General features: G+C 39.1%; 1 protein-coding gene across 1 annotated transcript in view; it reads right to left on the bottom strand.

Annotated features, from left to right (window-relative positions):
- Positions 1-19,180, bottom strand: part of CNTN1 (contactin 1) — a 212,273-nt gene extending 193,093 nt beyond the window's left edge. The window contains exon 1 of the mRNA XM_050982023.1: positions 19,070-19,180. The gene's annotated coding sequence lies outside the window, so the exon portion shown is untranslated. The remainder of the gene's footprint in view (positions 1-19,069) is intronic.
- Between the last annotated feature and the right edge of the window lie 831 nt (positions 19,181-20,011).

The following is a 20,011-nucleotide window of genomic DNA, read 5'->3' as shown; positions in this document are numbered from 1 at the left end:
CCGGGAAAAAAGTAGTGATATCCCCTAGATATTAGTACAGTATTTGAAGCATTGATTGTATTAAATTAAACTAAAAAATGCATCTTATGCAACAACAACAGAAAAACAATACTATCTACTAAATTCATGAACAGCCAGCAGGAATAACATCAAACCATTTATTTAAATAGATAGCTATTTTTCTTCATTAAAGGTTTGGCCCAAATCTAAGCTATAATGGAGCTTAAAGAATGGTTAGAGAACCAGTGTTTCTCCTAAATGAGAAGGCAGAAAAGGCTGCAGAACATTTACATGTAGCTGAGATATTAATCCATACAATCATGCAGTTCTCTGTTTCCATGGCAACCATTAGAGAAGAGTTTTCACCCTGAAGGACTTTTTCTTTCACGGTACTACTGGAAAGCTGTCATTGGAACAGTGTTGGTTATCTGCTGCTCACAGCACAGGAAATTCAAGGATGTGTACACTCTAACCTTTGAGAGGCTGAGCCCACTGAGACCAGAGGGAAAAAGTCAGGCAAATCCACATGGCCTAAGTATCTAACTTTGCATCCCCTTTCACTCAACTTCCTCCCAAAACCCCACAACTGGAAATAGGTGCACACAAGTTAAGATTCATTTCACCTGAATGAGATCATCATAATGAAAAGGAAACAAATTTAAAGAATGGAAGCAATTCCATGTAATAAACACTGGGCATCACAAGTCATCAACAGTCCAGCCCCTCCTCCAGATGTAGTTGGTGTTTCTCTGGCAGCCTGCCCACCCAGCCCATGGGGGCTCCTGGCCACCCTGCTTGGGTGCCTCTTCCTTGCAGTCCAGCCAGCCAGCCTGCATACAGAGCCAGCAGCTGGAAGGAGCCAAGGCATAAAGTTTCCATACCACAACACAGGAATGAACCAAACAGCATGCTATGCTCACATAGGATATTATAAAAACACCAAAACACAACCATTTTTGTAAGGACATGCTTTATGGCACATTTGAAGGAGTTGAGACTTCCACAGACATTAAAGAACTCTACTTTGAAGATGAAAAACTTCCATTTAATGTTATATTAAAGCAGCCTCCCAGGAATAGCCCTATGCTCCCCTATAGCAAAATGTAGATCCCACAAGCATCTTCCTTAAGAACAAAGCCCCTGGAGTGCCCTCTCCTGAAACATCTCCCAGATTTCATCTCATCTCTTGAAAGCTTTCTCATAGCCTCCCATAGCCTGAATTACCAACAGGGCAAGAGGTAGGCCCAAGCTATTTACTGGTGCCTTACTGCAGATCAAAAAAGACAGGCTGAATCTCAGGTTAAAAGCTTCCTGAAGAAAATGTGCAAAAAGTGATTCATCAAATACTCTAAAAGAAAGGCCAGAAAATAGGGCTACATTTTAAAGCCAATTGTGACAGTTGTCTGTGGCAGAACAGCATTTAACAAACCACTGCAGAGTCTGCACTCTTCCATTTTTTGAGGCAGATTAACAGCTTACATTATGAAAGAGAAATCATATAACTGCAAATCATAACATCATATAACATAAAAATCATAGATTGAAGAGGAAATTAAAATGTCAGTAACATGAGATTTTACCCCTTAATCCAATTATTTATTTTTTAAAAAGCAAATTATACAAAAGGGAACATTTTCCCCAACTATTCAAAACAGCAGGTCAGCTCAAAGCAAAGCATGCTATCATATTGACATGCTCAGGGTTTTATTAGGATGCATGTGTATTTTTAACTCTTGCCATTTATGTCTGATAAAAATACCAAATTTCTGTCCATTTGTCTGCTGTAACCAGTACACTAATACTGCAATATGTGACCTCTAGTAACTGAAATAACTTCTAGCTAAAAGCATAAGAAAATAATACTTTCATAACAAGCATAAAGTGGGAACTCAGATACACATATCCAAAAAATATAAACAAAGAAAACCAACTACAATAATACAAACCCACTCTCTTATGGTTCAGAACACAGGAGTTATTTGTGTTTGCTTGCTGACTCTGATGGAATACAGGATAATAAGCATGCATAAGTATTTTTAAAAATGAACAGACACCACAACAACAAAAAAAATCATGATAAACCCCAATGAAACAAACAGATCTCCAAAACAAAACCAAAAAAATCTCCCACAAGAACCAAACAAAAGTATTTTTTTTTTCCAACTCAAACAAGCTTCCATTATTGTCTTTTAATTCTAAGATCACTTTGGATTCTTAGACAGAAAATTACCTGGTTGAAGTTAGTTTATGTGGTGGGTTGGTCCTGTCCCCTCTTTAGCTGGACAGAGGTGAGAGAATAGAATGAAAGGCTCATGGAAAAATGTCAAGGAGCAATCATTCACTAAATACTATCACAGGAAAAACAGGCTCAGCTTAGGGGAATCAGCTTAATTTATTACCAGTCAAATCAGAGATGGGTAATGAAGAATTGCTGATGGGCTTGGTCATGGCCAGTGGCGGGTCTGTCTTGGAGCCAGTTGGCACTGGCTCTGTTAGACACAGAGGAAGTTTCTGGTAGCTTCTCACAGGAACCACCCCTGTGGCCCCCCACTGCTAAAACCTGGCCATGTAAACCCAGTACATATTAGTAAATTCTCTCACTGCTCAATGAAAATACAATCTGTTGAAAATACATCCGTTTGTGTCTGACTGCTACCTGCATTAGCAGGTGGAGAACACCAAATCAAAATACTTAAAAGTTCTAAATTATAATACCTGGAATGACTTAAATTTTGGAATAATTAATAATTTATATTCACATTTATCTAAAATGAGCAAATGTATAACAAATGTATAAATGTATAGAAAATGTATAATCTTTTGTATACCCAAAAATTTAGTATGTAAAAGCATATTTGTAAAATACTACTGTGATCATCTTTTCCTTACACTTTTGTCTTCCTAAATTAAAGAGAAACATTAAACTATCAATGCGACAAAGATGGGAATAACTCATTAAATTTTTTGTCAATTAGTTTCTATTAATGTTTTTCTAGACAATTTTATAATACTTCTTACTAAATTCTACAGTAACAAACACAGTCTGTAATCAGAATTTAGTTTCTCAGTAGAACAAAAATATATTTCTTGGGAGATGAAACAACAAACCTATTACCTTCCCAGGTATTAAAAAACCAAAGGTTGAAAACATTTCCACATTTCCACACAAATGGTTAAAAGGAATGTAAAATTTAAGTAAAATATTTTAATAACTCGACAATGCATCTGTTTTGACTCATGTTTTGTGCCTCGGGACTTCTAGACTGCTGGTTGTTCAGATGGCTCACTCACATTTATTTGTATCAACAAATAAACAAAAATCTGTACCAGGGGATCATTTCAGCAGTCTGGGGATGGGTTTTCTCTTCTGTAAGAGATCTCTAAATGAGGTCTCTTAAGCTGTAATAAGTTGTAAAAAGTGAAAGCTTTCTTAAGTGATTTCTAATGTATTTTTCCTAGAATTTACCAAGTCATTAAAAAGGTGATCTCTAATGAAGAGCAAATTCTTCACAGACAAATAAACTGAAATCAGTTTCACATCTACATAGTGGGAGAAAAGTCAAAGGCAGCCCTCACTTCTATTTGACTAGAAATTCAAGTTGAAACATCATCATCATCTCTTTTCTCATTAAATCTAATCATGCAAATACTTAATCAGTGACCTGCCAAACTCCTCCTCATGACAGTATCAGTATCAAAAAATGATGCCCTGAGGTTTCAATATGCATTGACTTTTCTATGGCTCCACTTAGTGATAAACCCAAAACCAGAAGATAAACCATGACCTACTTCTTCCATTTTAGAGATTTCATTTACTGCCTCTAGTGATAACTCTCCAGTGTGACTGCTCTCCAGGGACTACATGAGCATCTGAATTTGAGAGAGAAAATGAACATAATCCCAAATTCTTAACAGTGAAAGCTGAAGTTTAGTCCCTGAGAAAAGAACATCCTTGCACATACTGTACGGGACAACCATCTGTCTGAATATATCAACACAGAATATTTTTGTCTGAACAGCTATCAAAATCCCCAAAAGGAACATAAATTTGCTCAAAATTAAACATGATAAGCATTCTAAAACTACCACTATGCAAAAAAACCCACCCCAAAACAAAAACAAAAATCCCCTGCAGCATTACCTATTAATTTAAACTGAAATAGATGTTCCTGTCATCAGGCAATGAAATTCAGTACATTTCCTCCTCCTTTGCATCTATGATAATTATTCAAACGTTGTGCTACTTTTTGCTGTGCTTACACCTTTTGATAGCTTTAAGTACTGGGGAAAAAAGGGGAAAAAATCGGTCTAAAATACAGGACATCAACAAAACCAGCATGCTCACAATTCTCCATGCAAACATCTACAAGGGCATTACTTGGTATATCACTCCTACAAGGAGCAGAAACCCGTATCAAATGGGTTCACAGGAGATGAAACACTGTGCCTAGAAAGATAACAAATACAAGCACTGTCTTTAGGGGATTATGTGCTGAGACTCTGCATGTCTGTGAGCTAAACTAAGCTACAGAGGCAGCTGAAAGGAGATAAATGACACTGGCATATAGTTTAAGAGAACTTGCTATTAAAGGACCATTGAGATTTGCACTGTTCAGACAGTAGTTGTGGGATCAGTGTGTTCTTCCCAAAGTATTCAAATACGTATTCATAACATGCCCATATTAAGAGTGGTGACAAATTCAAATTGTTAAATTGTTTAGTTACATTAACATAATCACTCAGAGCAAAATAAAAGAAAAAAACAAACCACAAAATAAGACACAAATCTTATGTCCCTGAGAGAATACAGCTTTTATTTATTTTCATTGAATCTAGTTGTCTAATTTACTTGCAAGTTCTTAAAAAATTAATTCTAGATTCAGAGATATTAATATGCCATTTAAAAATACATTATAGTGATTCCGAAAGAACCCGAACTAGATTTTTTAATGAATTAATGGGATTCCCACTTCACTGTAAAGTTACAAAGTATGGAATGACTCCAGAATTACTGAGCTATTCATCACATTAAATTGACAACCCCATATAGTGAAACCATCAAGTGAACACTCTGCAGCCAACATGCTCAAAGGGACATACCAGATCCAAATGAAATAGTCAGGTAATTAAAAATCTAAAAATTACATTAAAACCTCACACTATGTTTCAGTCTATATCTAAGGGTATATTAAATACTAAGTATTCAGGAGCACCAAAAAGCAGAGACATGACATACTTCTCTCATATAATGAAAAATCCAACTAGCTTGATATCTCCTCCCAACACTCACAAGAAATTCAATTTGAAATTCGAGCTGGAGAATGTTAAGGATGCTTGACGCAGTCTCTCAGACTGTGCTGAAAATAGAGATGTGGTCCATGCAGATCAGAAGGGGGCCAGTCATTTTTCCTTATGGCTGGGGATGTGCCATTTTGCCCTCATTACAAATGCAGTGTATGCTTGGCCAACAAACACACTGACTCTAAATACTGAAAGGGACATGATCAGTATAGTTAGATAGAACAATCTTAAAATAAAGATGCCTGCTTCTGCAGAAATAGTTCACTCAGTTATAATAAATATATTTGTGTTGGAATTAAATTAAAAGGTTAGATAATATCATCATAAAATGTATTTAATGTGACATGTTTTTTGTTAGTATTTTTAAAACAATTGGAAAATGGAATTGAACTTGGTCACAGTGAAACAAATAACAAAATCTCCAAAAAAGAAAACTAGAATACAGAATGGAAATTCAAAATTCAAACTGATTACTGTTCAATTCCAAATATAACAAGAAGATTGAAAGAAAATTGAGAAAAGTGTTTCACAGGTCACTGACATCCCATTGCAGTTTTTCAATTTGGTAGCAGCTGTACAAGGGTTGTGTTGTCATGAAAATCCCATTGCTGGGAAGTTCTCTAAATGGACTCAGTAGAAAAGAGCAAACTAGAAAGAGAACCATGTGTGCTGAGAAGGTGTCTAGCAAACACTAACAGGCTATAGAGATTTGTTGTCCCGTTGCCTTCTCAAAAGATGAAACGAGACCCAGAGCGTGTGGCAGGTGTGTGAGGCCCCCAGGCCATGTCAGTGCCAGCAGGGCTCTGCAGCTCCGTCCCCATCCCAGGTGCCCACAGAGACCCCGGGTCTGCCTGTGCTGCCGGGGGACCTGCCAGGGACCCTGTGACACCAGAGGGGCTCCCTGGGAGCCAACAGCCGGGCTGGGCTGCACACGGGTCACTGGGAGTGACAGCATGTGGGACAGGGTCTGTGTGACAGGGTGTGTGGGACAGGGTGTGTGGGACAGGGTATGTGGGACAGGGTGTGTGACAGGGTGTGTGGGACAGGGTGTGTGTGACAGGGTGTGTGTGTGACAGTGTGTGTGTGACAGGGTGTGTGTGTGTGACAGGGTGTGTGTGTGACAGGGTGTGTGTGTGTGACAGGGTGTGTGTGTGTGACAGGGTGTGTGTGTGACAGGGTGTGTGTGACAGGGTGTGTGTGTGTGACAGGGTGTGTGTGTGTGACAGTGTGTGTGTGACAGGGTGTGTGTGTGTGATAGTGTGTGTGTGTGACAGGGTGTGTGTGTGACAGGGTGTGTGTGTGACAGGGTGTGTGTGTGTGACAGTGTGTGACAGCGTGTGTGTGACAGGGTGTGTGTGTGTGACAGTGTGTGTATGTGATAGCGTGTGTGTGACAGGGTGTGTGTGACAGTGTGCACCTGCAGGGGTGGGAAAAGCGGCAGGAGCAAATGTACCTTGCAAGTGTCTGCTTTTAATAATAGTCTTACTCTAGTAACAGTAAAAGCTTAATTGATAAAAGTTGTTCTAATACATTTTCACTGGAATCTGTCTCTCTCTGACTCACTCCCTTATCATGGAAAAGAGAATTTACAAGCATGTTTGGATGCTCTAAATGAGATCAGGACTTAATCTCCTGCATACCTTGACAGGCATTACAACACCTGCAGAACAAAGTATTTTGTCAACATGTAATTCTGTTCTTTACACAACATGCCTCTGAAAATGTACTCAAATAAATGAGGTTTTCACACTTTCTTTTACAAAGAAAAAGTACTACAAACTCCAAGACATGATCAGCTTGAATTGTCCTATTCAATTCATGAAGAGATTCCACTAGCCCCACAGAAGGACAGATTTCTCTGAATTCTGTAATTCTGGCTTTAAGTACACTGCAATTTGTACCCATACACACTGCCACAATCTCCAATAACTGTTCAAAGCAAAATACACTTTTAAATATCTCTCAACAGTAATATCCCACAAAACAACTCACTGTAGCTCCATTAAAAAATAAAAAACACAAAAAGAAAAAAATCCAAACTAACAAAAAAAATTAAAGAAAAGAAAAAATGAAGTAGTAAAGAATCATATTCTCAGATGCACAGTATAAAAATCTGATTTTTAATGAAAGGGAAAGGAGACTTTTTTTTTGTATAACTGCAAACTGAACACATTTTTCTTTCTTGTACAGCAATATCTTTTGCCACCAATTTCACACAAGTACCCCTGAAGTTTTTCCTAATCAGCACCATCTTCAATTTCCAAATATTCTTAGACTGGTTTTCAGAGATATAGGTGGGACTGAGCTGCTGGCTCTTAGTGACACAAGTCATTCAGAGAGCAAGTACTTCTTCCTCATGCTGCCCACATATAAGCCCTTTTTCTTTGAGAAAATTTAATAGTGGCTGATTTTCTTGAGAAAAGGAAAAGAGAAAGACCTTGTCTTAGAAAGCCTGTATTGTAGCATAAGAGAAGGAGGCAATTTCCTTGCTCAATTTCAATGCCAATTACCAAGCTGTGCAACTTACAGCTCTCACTGGGAGCCAGCACCTGCCAACTGTCACTAGACCAACAGAGAGAAAAGAGACACAGTAATGTTTTCATACACTTCTGCAGTCAGAATTAACAAAATAAAAATAAATAATCTTTTAAAAATCTAACCAAAACACTACTTGCAAATGTCTGTAAAAGGTAAGAGAGTATTTCTAAAAGTCTGTAAAAAATATTTCTGCTTTTCTATCTCACTGCACTGAGAAAACATGATCAGCAAATTTATGAGAAGTCCTAATCTAGAGTAGGGCAAAATCAGACTATTTTTTTTAAACTGTTGATGTGAATTTAAACTCATGCAAACAACTTCAGACTGAAGAACAGAACAAGCTAGGCAAATTAAGAAATGTGGGTTTGCCCTTGTTAGCTACTGCCTCCTCTGACCCAGCTTCCCATCACTCCCTATCCTGAGACGTGAATTACATCCACTGAAGTTCTCAGGCCATCAAGAGAGCTTCCAGGGAAGATGAAAGAACAGTCCAGGATGAAAGCCTGGTTTTCAAGTTTTAATGAGCTTTGAATTTGGAGACAAGCACGGGTACTTGTACAAACAATGTATCAAACTGACATATCCAGCAACAGAAAATTTTGCTATTTTTCAAGAGTAAGTTTTAAAATGTCACCCAAATGCACACACTGCCATTTTTTCATATGTACTAACAAACTCACAGGTAGAGACCCCATAGAACAGGAATAATGAAGTCAGAATCAATAAAATTACCCTGTAGATTAAAAAATAAAAATAAATACATTTTTTATATAAGTTCTTAGCAACATCCTGAAGGATTGTTTAGAAGCAGCACAAGTGTCTGTGTTCTGTGAAGTTCCTCCCAACACCTAAATATTGATATTCTATACTATGGTTAACATCTTCAACAGAGAGCTCAGTCCAATCCCAAACTTGCATCTAGGTGATAAAGGTTAACAGACTAAAGGTAACAGCTAACAAAAAGTCCTCTCATTTAAATTCACCTATTTTTAACTCTGAATTTTGTGTTCTGACAAAGCTTTCAGATGAGGAAGATCAACTGACAAGCAAAAAAATACTGAAAATGTGTATTTAACAATTGATTCTCCCAGAACAGGCAAGAATTAGCTCCTGGACTCTTTGGAATGACTGCCTACGTTTTATGAAGCTGAACTGAAATTTCCTTGCTGGTACACCAAAATTTTAAAAATTTAATTTAGTAGGTACACATATAACTCTATTTCCTTTTTAATTATTTTATTATCTTAGATTACAATGGATCCAAGACAAATGTCAAATAACAGCCCTTTGGCTGCTTGCACATCCCATTAAATAGCACAGTATCTAGCCAGTACCCACACAATAAATGTCTGACCCTCTGAGAAAGGCATTGAGTACTTATAAAAAAAAAGTTTAATACTCATTAAACATGACAGTCCTTGAAAAATAGGCCAAGAATATCCTAAATGTTGAGAGTTTAGACAGTGACAAACAAGTATGAAAACTGTTCTACCTAGAAGCCTGCTAACCCTAACAATGGCTGTCCAGAGACAGGTACTAAACTGCTGGAATAGAAATTGCATTGCAAGGTGCTCTATATGCTTCACTGTCCTTATATTAACACCGTTTTCCTTCAAGCTGGTCTGGAAAGATTATCTAAAAGCTGACTGAGTCTGTTACATAAAATATGCAGGTGCTTTGGTAGTATTAAATAATCACAGAACAGTAAATTCTGACCTGTTTTCACTGGTTTATGTGATATACTAGAAATTTTTTGACAGTGGCCAAAAAACCACATACATCCCTCCCACACTATCCTTTCTTCTCTTGGCACTTGTACCATACCAGAGTGCTTGATATTTGTTGGGTTTTGGGGGGTTGGTTTGTTGATGCTTTTTAAAAAGCACACAACATACACATGGAAAACCTTCGTAAGTATTTGCAGGCTTTATCTAATCACTGTCAGTTTAAATACTATGTTAGCAAAACTGCCAAGGATAAGATCAGCTAAAAATATTTAGTAGGTCACAGAAGCCTGCTACATGAAAGTAAATAAAACTGAGGTAATATGTAAGTATATGGTAATGCACTGAAGTAAATTTATTTCAGAGTTGTCCTAGTTAAAAAAAAAAAAAATTAAATCCTATGCAGCTACTCTGTGCTTCCTTCCAGTATATGCATGGGCAAAGTCTGAATTATATGAAGATGCTGTAACTTCAGATACAAACATCACATTTGACTGGAGTTAAACCTTCGGGGAAAAAAAAAAAAAGAAAAGCCTTTTTATCTTTTGAATGCTTCAAAAAAGATCTCACAGAAATGAGACAAAACAGGTTTTATGGTTCAGACACATTTAAGGCTGGGTCAGCTGGTGTGTAGAGAACCCACAGAATGTATTTCTAAAAAAGAATGTGAGCGGAAGTGGCAACAGCTGTGCTTCATTACAAACCTAAGGCTTTTTAAATACAAAACTTTCTTTATGCCTTTAGGTTTCTGTAGCAATCTCTGCCATTCTGAGAAGAAGATAAGTAAACTCCCATTTCACAACAACAAAATACTTGGTTTAATCAAATTTGTCTTATTCTGTGTTTTACCTATGCTGTTAAGTGCAAATTAACCCCATTTCTCAATATACCACTTTCCTTTATGCCCCAAAATCATATTTTGGAATCACCTAGCCTAATAATAAATGACCCAAAAAATTACTGGCAATTAAAATGCAACCGTGTCTTTTTCACTCAAACCCCTTTAGTTAGCTCAAGTATTCTTAGCTAATAAACCACAGATCACCATGACTTTAAAAACAAAAGCCTATTTAATATTTTAAAACAATTATCCTATTCTACTATCCCAGAGGGAGAATTTATCTAGTTTTTGGTCCTGTTTCATAGTCAACATGAAATTTCCAAGAAGAAACAGGGAGAAATACTTCAGTCCAAGAAATTCATTAAGTAATGATTCATTTTTTGTATATATTGACAGAAGATCATCAAAAGAATAAAAAGCATCCTCAACCAAGTAAATGTACTTGTTCATTTCAATATTACAAAGAAATTAAGTCAAAGTAGTTTTTACACTGACATTTTAATAACGAAATTAGTAGCTTCTGAACTCAGTTCTTCAAAATCATCCTACTTGAGATTATCTACTTCTCTTTCCTTTTGTTTTTGGGAGTATTTAATAAAATATTAATATTAAAGTATTTCTTCTTCTGTTCACTATCTTTAAACTAATAGGAGTATGGGGGCAAAGACCTTGTATACAGATATATTTGAGTATATGAATATAAGTTAATGTAATAGTGACTGGATTAGGTCAGTGTGTCAAAATAAGGCAGTCAAGTATTTTTTCCATTAAGAATTTTTTTAAATAATGTTAATTAGGTTTTGCCAGTGCTTTCCAGACTCTTATTTTATAAATACCAGCTACTTAAAAGGAAATTAATTCTTCATCTAAATGCCTATATGCTCACACATATAATCTCTTTATAAAAATACAAGAATTATCAGGTAAATTGGTTGTTAAAAGAATTACCCCATACATACATTTTTCAGTTAATGCATTAATAAAGTTTTCAAAACTCTACTTTTGAATGGTGCAGATCAACACCAATAAATGAAAAAGGCAATGAACTATTATGATGAGGCAAAGGAATTAAGATCTTACTCAGCATTCCCTTGAATCTCAAACAATAAACCTTCATTCCTACACTGACTAAAAAGAAACCCCAACTAAATAAAGAGCCCACAACCAAGGGAGCCAAAGAATCCATCTGACAAGACCTAATGCAAAACTGAAACAGAAAATGTTTAAACAACAAAGTGAAAATATAACCCCAGATGTTTAGAATGGTAGTCAGCATTGGCACCATTCCAATAATTATCCTTCAATGGTTTTGTTTGGATTTTATTTCCTTGTTTTACAATATTTGCAGAGTACTTATGTCAAGAAAGAAATTAGAGCAATCAAACCAAAAATCATACATAATTTTTAAGCTCAGTAAGTGCTGAACTTTCACCTTTATTTCAAAAACAAACTATTACAGTCAAGTTGTAGACTAATTCTGCCATTGGGATTGCCTGTTCATGCATTTTTCAGGGATATCATGGCTACACCTAGTCTAAGTGGCAGAACTGGATACTTCTTCAAAACACTTTAAAAATGTTTGAAAATTTTCAGGATCAGGAAAAGTCAGAAGGACAAGATACAATAAAAGTATAGAGCAAAGAGAGTTCAGGAAGTGACAACAAGAAGGCAAAAAAAGGAGCATTTCAGAACGCCTGGCTTTCCAAGATCTATTTCAACAGCAGCTGCTCTCCCTGGGAGCTCCTTTATAATGAAAATCTGAAGTGGAAACTGCTCAATATTCCAAAGTTCATTTTTATAAAAGAAGTAAACTGTAGACTGCTGATGAAATGGGAGCTGGGCTTCAGGCAATATACAAAAGAGAGATGATATTAATCTTCAAAATAAGACATTCAGAAAACAAAAAAAGTGTTATTTCTAGGGGCTCCTTCTCATTCATCGTCATTATTTTCTTTTTGCTTTGCTCAAAAATGATCCTAGTGAAAAATGCAATGCTTTCTCTAAAGTACTACTAGTAACAGCAGAGAGTTCACACTTCTAGAAAAAGCAAGCCTTATCAACAGGTATGTTATCCTTCTAGGCACTTTTACATGTTTGTTAATAATACTTGATAAAGGAAAATACAGTCTTGCTCTATAGCACAGACACATTTAATGTATTTTTAACTTTATTTAAGATTTTGTCAGTGAGCAGTTGGCAGGACAACTGATTGCCTTTATCAAAACAAAGTCAGCTTTATTCCAAGTTTCAAAGAAAGCATTCTAGTGGGAAACACAGATATCTAGAAGGAAGTCTTCATCACGAAATATCTGAGGTATATGACTGCTTCTCTTTTCTCACAGAAGAAAAATAACTGGATCATTTCTTCTAAGCTCTGATGAATCTTAAACATGAAAACCTCAAGAAAAGAAAAACAAAACTATATGTGAAAGGTTAATTTATGGTCTTCATAAAATCAAGATAGTTCTCAAAAGTTACATATTCATCACTGGACTGCATATAAACTGAATTATAAGTAGGCCCTAAAAAAAAAGTCAGTGTTTTTACAGTACACAAAAAATTAAAAATTACATGGATTTCTGTCCTGATGGTGGAAAGCATAAAATTTCCTATCCCACTGAAGCTGATGTGTTAGAACCAGTCACTGTTCTGCTGTCCCATCTCTCTGGTTAATACAAGGCACCTAGTTATCTCCCCATTTGGTAAGCACCGATCCTTCCCAGAACAATTAAACTATTAACACTGTAACTTGGAACAACATTGAGACAACATGAACAGCCTGTTCCACTTAGCAGCATCAGTGTTTGTTTTAAATATTTACATTCAGATTTTGAGTATGAGATTTTGTATGAAAAACATGAATTTATAAAGAACAGTTGTATTAATAGACCAAATTTTTTTTTCTCTGTGAACCTAAAGATGAAGAACTACAACTTGTTACAACATGGTAACTGACAAAGCTACTGAATCCTGCTATCATCTCCCGGAAAATAGACCTATAATAAAACATCTAGCCTAACTAATCCACAGCAAATCTAGTAGTGCATTTAAACACAATTACCAAATAAAAACTATACAGGGAATTCAGTCTGTAACATTATTTCATTCGCACATTGAGTATTTTGTCTGTTGGCACAGCTATCCTTTCCCTTTCAGAAAGTAGTGTTCAGACTGTATCTTGACTTTCTCCCCCCACTCCCCAGGAATTAGAGAATCACCTCCTAAGGTATTTCATGCTATAAGACAAGTCAGGAAAAGAGATATCATAGGATAATTCATATTGTTAGGGATGTCAGGAGGTTTGCAGCCCAATCTCCTGCTGAAAGCTAAGACATTTGGTCAGGTTATTGGGGGCTTTGTATTTCAAGAAAGCTTTCAAGAAGAGAAAGTGTACAACTTCTCTGAGTAACCTGTTCCAATGCTTGACTGAACATATAAACATCTCTCTTTGATTTTTACAACAAATTAAATTTAACAGCTAGTAAGCTGAAGTTCTTTACTCATATTTTATGGAAAAGAGAACCAATTTCATGAGAATATAATGCAGCAGTAAATTCAAGTCCATGTCCAACAACTCTGAGTACTGGCTTGACTAGGAATAACTAATAGTAACGCTTCTGTTCAACTCTTGCTGAACAGGAGAAAATGGAATTGTCTATAGTAAAATAGGATGTTTCCAATAAAGTTATAAAAAAGATCACTTATCTCATAACTAAATCCTGATCTCTGTATTCCAAGCTAACTCATTTGCATGGGACCAACATATCATCTGTCCACTATGTGTCAAGTATAAAAACATTACATAAATAAAGGCAAAGAACTTGTGAAATATGTATATTTATATTTCTTCATTTTAAAACACTCTATCACATTAATTATTCTGTCTGTAGTGCTGACCATAGCTACACCATGTCCCTTATTTCAGACACAAGAGCTACTAAGTTATTGAAAATACTATTTTACTACATCCAAAAGGCTACCTTACATAAACAAAACTACTATGGTGCAGTGGTAAGTCCACCAATTTTATCCAAATCTCAATTCAGTGAGATGATCACATAATCTTTTGTAAGTATTTGTCTCAAGAGGTTGTAGCAAATCCTTGAGATAAAATGAAAATTAGTAGGAATACAAACAAAACCCAAATCATCATTATTTTATTTGCCAGCACAGAACCCTGCAAAACTTAGTTAAGCAAAAATACAGGATATGCTACAGTCAGAATTGCTGATTTCTCTGAATAAATAGGACTATTGAGGTTGCTTGGCATTTCTATAGTTTACTACTACTTACAACTTTGTCCAAGTGTCCTGTGTGTCCTTGCTTTCTGCCAATGCATATAAAACATATACTTATGCATCACGTCGAAAAATTTAAGATTTCAATTTTTAAAAAGGAAAACCACAATAAGTTTTCTTCAAAAAATGTTTGTGACTGTGGCTTGAAGCCATCATCATAGACAGGTTTTGAGTTATTGCTATGCTCTTTCATTTATCTCTGAAAATGTAACAAAGACCAACCAACTTCTAAGAAGAAAGTACTGTGTTGTTTCAGTGCAGAAGACCAAAAGCCACCTTGCAGTCTTTGAAGAATAAAAATTGAGACCAATGTCTGCTAAAAGCACAGAAAAAGTGATTGGAGACTGGGAAAGGAGACTGGGCTGACATAGCAAATCAGGATGAGGAGGCTCCAAAGTATAAAGGAAAGTAAATTGAAGGAAAGCTGACAGGAAAAAAACAAGGAGACAGGACTGGGTGAGATAAAAAAGCAAAATTTGGAATGGTCAAGACCAGGAATACCTAAAACACTGAGACCAGCTACAGGATGATAAAGGTGCTGCCATTAGGATACATATAAATGATGAAGTGCAAAGGACCATGCTTACAGAAGTTGTGCAAAAGAGCCCTCACACACCACAACACATTCTAAAGCCTACAGTACAAAGGACTTCAGTCTTGCACCACTTTTCCACTACCCAAGCAAATGCACTACAAGTGACACCATTCTGCTGTACATGAAAGGGACCACACTTCCATAATATCACTCATGATGGTAAAAGTTCAGGAGCTTTTTGCAAGATTAAACATTTCCCATTCTGTTTGTAACCACTCTAGGTCCAATACAGTAAAACAATGAGAAATTTTCTTGGATAATTGATTTTTTTTCTGCATTTTCTTGGTTTGTTGTTTGTTGCCTTGTTTGTTTGGTTGGTTTTTAATTCCCTAAAATTTAATTTTTCTGGGGTTTAAGGACATTTATGGGACATGTAGGCATATTTTACTTCACAAACAACACAAAAGAACATTATTAAGGTTACTAAATCAAGCACTCAAAAAGTGTAAAATGACAAACTGTTGTCTGTGCAACCATAATTAAATTTCCTTGAGTGTTTTTGGTTTTTTACAATGCACTTAAATAGACATGTGCTTCTTATTCAAAGTTACCTTGCCACTGAAGATGATACTTAAGAACTTAAGTCAGGTAGGATTTGTTTTAACTACTGAAGAACTGAACTTGCAGAAAGAAAAAGGGACAGGGGCTCTGTAATATGCCACAAAGACTTTAATGGCTAACATTCTTTCTATTGTAGTTTCCTTCATTCCCCTGACTGTCATGCAGCAAACCATTTAACCTAAAACTTCCACTGTTTGTTATTAACAGTAAATTCCTCTTTTTCCCCATTCACTCTGCAGATACACTCACAAATGTGGAACAGCCAGGACTGTTACAAAAAGCAGTAGCAGGTAAAACTTGAGCAAGTATATTTACAAGAATTGTAGAAATTTCAAACTGGACACCAAAAATGAGTGAATACTTTTCACCTAACCCTTTCTGTGCCTTTCTTCACCATCTGTAGAAGTGTTGTCTCACCTTAGGTAGTGTTTGATAAACTACTAGTACTTTTTGGGGCATTCTGATCACATACTGATAAGCCCTTTAGCAAAGCTCACACAGATGTTATCAGTTCTGTCTTCAAAGCAGAGCTGAGTAACACTGAATAAATAAATCATGGGCTCACACAATGATCAATGAAAAATACTGAATTCTCTTAAGTGAGCTCAATCTATCCCATGCAGTGAAAGACAGGATTCCTGTGGGAAAAAAAAATTAGTATGTGATCATGTAATTAAGACTGTATCAGAAGTACATGCTAAAAAAGGCACTTAAAACCTCTTTATTCCATAACCTTAATAATGTGGGATTTCTCTACAAAAGGTGTTTAAGACAGACATTTAATTTAAAATCCTATAAAATCAAGTAGGTTTTTGCATTACCATGAAGTTGTGTTGAGGTTGCATTACTTCTTAGCACTACTTAAAAGTGAAAAAGGAAATCTCTTGCTGGTTTAGAACAGCATTGTGGACAATACAAATATGGACCAGGACAGAAGTGTTTTGCTTAGGTTATTTTAATTTTTGCAAAATTTAGAGATAGGAAAGATCTGGTTTTTTTATAATGTCAATTATTGCTAAAGACAAAACCTAAGCAACTGATAACATATATCTTTGAATGCAAACGACCAAACAAAAGATTCATATTACCAACAGTTTTCAGAAATATTAAGGTGAGTTCTTAATAAAGAAATTTTAGTGCATTATCATTTATAGAAGAACATGGACCAAAGATCATATTTTCACAGAGATCTGTACAGTATTTGCACTACAAGGACATTTAGAAGTTACTAATGGTAGATGTAAAAAATCTGAGAATTTTTATAACTTCGAGTTATTTCAGAAAGCTTTCCCCTGTCTTATGTAATTTCAAGACCTGAGCTGATGATTTTTAGTGGTTTACAAGTAATTCTATACAAAAGAGTGAAACTAAGGAACATATTTGTTAATACCTTCTTTGATACAGCCACCTCTGCACAGGTGGCTACATTTTAAAGGCGTATTTTTCCCTCAATTGTACAGCCTAGTAATTACGTAATGACTTATTTTTAAAACGTCAACAAACCCTTTTTTAATGTTCTTTAATATAATTGTATTATAATATTGTTATATAACTATGACTATGCTAGACTATAATACTCGAAAACATTCGCAGCTCAGAGGTCACACTTTACTTTCATTACTAAATGGAGCATAGTTGATTAACTGCATAGATAATCTCCCGTAGATTTCATAAACAGAATTAAGCAGCGCTTCATAGAGCCGCTGCAATTCCTAAAGAGCCGCTCAACGAGGCGCAGCTCGGGCGCGGCACCCCGGGGCACGCTCAGCCCTTCCAGGTGCCTTTAGCGGAGCTCAGCAATGGCATTTCTGCCTCCACCGGCAGGTTACTACAGCCGCCCCGAATTACTGACACTCACGGAAACGCGGCACTGAAAAAAGGCATTATTAGCATTTTACAAGGAGAAAACAGAGTGAAACGCTGTCATTTTTATTGCAAGATGGTGCACTGAAAAAAAAAAAAAAAAGCCAAACCAAAAACCAACACCCTTTTTAGCCCGTCACGACTAAACACACCCAAAACGCAGATAAATCAGCGTAGGGCGCAAGGCTGCGGCTGCTCCGGCACATAGACCGTGGTGCTGAAATGATGCGCTGGAAGACCGCGGTACGGACGCATTTTTACACACGCTGCCAAAATCCATCCGTGCGCCGTAGGAAACGGAGAGGAAACCGGGCACGAGGCTTCCCCTGCGGCAGCATCCCGGTCCCTGGGCAGCCAGCATCCCCCCCCGAGCCCGCGATCGGCGGGCACAGCACTCGCCGTCGGATTACCCGGGGCAGGCGGCCCACTTTCGGCAGCCCGGGGTGCCGAGTAATCCCGTGCCCAGCGGGCAGGCGCCCTGGGAGGGGGCGGCTTCCCCATGCCCGCCCCGCTCCCCGCGCCGGGAAAGGGCCGCCGCCCCCGGCCGCCGCAGAGGAGGGGTTCCACCGTGGCGGGGCTCTGGGCTGCCCCGCCGACCCGCACCTGCCCCAGCTCCCCGCGTTCCCCCAGCCGCACCGGCAAAGTTGTGACTCCCCGCCGCTGAGGGGACCCACCCGGTGCGGTGCCCCCTCCCCAGGACCGCGGTGCCGGTGGCCGCGCGCCGCTCTGCCGGTGCCGCTCGAACCGGGGATCCCGCTGCGCTGCGCGGGCGTGGGGCGCCCGCCGCCGAGCGCGCCCTGCCCTACCTGCGCAGTGCCGCCGCACGGCCGGGCTGTCACCCCGCGCCGCCCGCACCTCCGCTGCGCACCGGGCACGTCTCGGACGGCCCTGCCCGGCCGGCACGGCGGGCTCGGCTCGGCGCGTCCCTGCCCGCTCGGCAGGGCTGACAGCCGCCCGCGCGCCCCCGCCCCGGCCGCGCGCGGGGCCGCCGGGGCCGAGCGGGGCCGAGCGGGGCTCGGGGAGCGGCGGCGGCTGATTGGACGGGGGTGATGTCACTCGTGCGCGCGCGAGCGAGCGGGAGCGCGCGCGAGCGGGGCCGTGAGGCGGAGCGGGGAGCGAGCGGGAGCGGGGGCTCCGGTGCCCGGTGCCCGAAGCGCGGTCGGAGAGTCGCGGTGGGAGCAGTGTGCTGAGAGCGGGGTGAGGAGTGCCGTGGGGCGGAGGCGCGCACCGGCCGGCAGCCCTGGCTGGGGGAGCGGGAGGAAAGGGGCCTCTGCAGAGCGGGAGGGGCGGGGGCGAAGGGGGTCGGCATCCCTCCGTCCGCGCCCGTCCCGCTGGCCCTGGCACATACCTGCAGGTGGAACAGCACCCCGCGCTCTGCAGGGAGCGTGTGCGGCACCGGCTGCTGCTCTCACAGAGGCACACTCACACGTAGTCACATAGACACAGGCACAGATTGATACAGGCACGGCCACACGGGCACAGGCGTGCGCGCTGCACATGCCCAAAGGGCGGGTGATGCCCAAGCTAAGCTGCTGCCTCTATCCCGAGCGTGGCCCTCGACTGCGCTGGCATCCACGGACCGCATCAAACAGGAGGCGGGAGAGGGAGACGGGATAGACCGCAAGGATGCAGCTGGGCAAGAGTCGTGATGCTCGGGACGCCCGAGGGATGTGCTTGGCAAGGCGAAGTTCAAACTTTCAATCCATACTCTCCTCACAAACTAGGAGAATGATTTTGAAATGACAAGATTTGTCTTCAACCTCTGTGGTCTTCTATGTAGGACCATATTTCTTAATTCTTTTTCATTACCACATAGACTAGCTATTTTTAAAGTATCTACTTGTCCCTTGAGCCCAAGTCTTATGGTATTTTCCACCATAAGAAAATCAAAGCTCCCAGAGGGAAAAAAAAAGGACAAATATGGGGCTTGCTGCATACCTCCTTGTAGAAAGCAAACAGGTCCAGAAAAGTGGAGACATGATCCACTGAAGATTTGTAAGCCGCCAAATTTGTGACAGCTGCTGCAGGAGGGACTCATGAGGGACAGAACGTGGAACCTAAAAAATTTTGAAACACGAGTTCACCCTGTATATGAAATGCAATTTTTGATGACAGCAGGGGCTGCAACCATGACACTTTATATTTGCAGAGAATGACAGATAAGACAAAGTTACTAGCAGGCACAGCAGAAATAATACTTTACTATGTTGCACCACCTGCATGACAGTAACAACCAGAGAGTGAAAAACTTTGGCTAGTCCACAGCCCTGAGACTCATTGTTTCTTCATG

This window comes from Serinus canaria, chromosome 1A, assembly GCF_022539315.1.
Source record: "Serinus canaria isolate serCan28SL12 chromosome 1A, serCan2020, whole genome shotgun sequence".
NCBI lineage: Eukaryota > Metazoa > Chordata > Aves > Passeriformes > Fringillidae > Serinus > Serinus canaria.
Note: the sequence above shows the minus strand (reverse complement) of the source record. Positions and strands in the feature narration are given on the sequence as shown.